This window comes from Pundamilia nyererei, unplaced genomic scaffold (assembly GCF_000239375.1).
Source record: "Pundamilia nyererei isolate P.nyererei 1_Seehausen unplaced genomic scaffold, PunNye1.0 scaffold00467, whole genome shotgun sequence".
NCBI lineage: Eukaryota > Metazoa > Chordata > Actinopteri > Cichliformes > Cichlidae > Pundamilia > Pundamilia nyererei.
In genome coordinates, this window is record NW_005187868.1 from 34709 (window position 1) to 36071 (window position 1363).

Genomic DNA, 1363 nt, shown 5'->3' on the forward strand with positions numbered 1-1363 from the left:
AGGCGAGGCAATGCAAAGCAAACGTAGCCTATGTGTTACCTGATGGGTACAATGTTGTTCCTGCTGCTGCTGCTGATAGTGCTGGAGGGCAGGGCTGTGCTGATCTGAGACTGTAGACATTAGAAAGTCCACAGGAGAAATGGTAGCTTATTGAACAAGTGTTATGAGATAATAATAAAATGCAAAGTTTGGCGACAGTCCTTGGAACCATAAGGCAACAAAAGTGAGAAATAAACTCAGCTCTGCCTGTGAATCACTCTTTGCCTCTCTTCCTCCTTCCATCTCCTCATCTCATCTATCACTCTCCACTTGCTGTCCGTCTGAGAACAAGGCACAACTTGATATTGCAATAATCCAGTTATTCTCAAACTTTTTACATCATTCCCCACATGGCAGGAATCCTTCTAAACAAAACTATGACAGAAAGCCTAGCAGCAAATTTATTTAGATAATAAACTCATTCACAATTTCTGTTTTGAACAAACAGCTTTCCTTTCAAACAACTGTTTGTAACTTTTGTCACTAGACTGATTCATTAGTCTGCATCACTTCTTCAAAAAAGCAACAAGTTAAACAGAATGTGAACATTGCCAAACATGGAAAAATAAAGTTCAGTCTTAGTCTTATAAAAAAGAAATCCAGAAAATTGTGAACAGAGATGAAAAATATATAATTTAGTGAGAGTCTACTGTTCACTCTTTGGCTACGTTCACACTGCAGGCGAAAGCACAACAAATCCGACTTTTCTGACCCTATGCGACCCATATCCGATCATGGCACTGTACATACACCTGACAGTGTGAACGGCTGTCAGATTTTGACAGAAATCTGCAACTATCCTTTGAAGCACCGCTCCTCTCTAAAACAGCAATAAGGATAATTATTAGGCCATATGTAAATAACACAATAACTTTAGAATTTAAAGCAAAATTGGGAAACGTAATGTCCGAAGTCTTTATATTAAGAACCATCAGTCAAACAATACTGTTCGGTCTGGATCGAAACAGAGCGCGTTGTGTGTGACGTCTTCTTTTGCGCATGCGGGCCGCTTTGAGGGTTCACAGACTAGAACGTGTTCGCTGTCACATTTCATTTGTAGTGTGAACAAGCAGACACAAAGCAGACCGTTTCGTTCGTGAACACGTCACTTGCCTGCTTGCAAGTAGTGAAGCACGAGGGGATCGTGCTTCACTATAACGTAACGATATAAAGAGAAAAAGACAGCTATAACTCCATTAATGAAACTTTAGGTTCATTTAAGTAGTTGTATTCACGATAATTACTTTTAAACACTTGGAGCCTGTGAGTAGTGATGGGCAGATGAAGCCCCATGAAGCACTGAAGCTTTTCATCCAATTGGTTC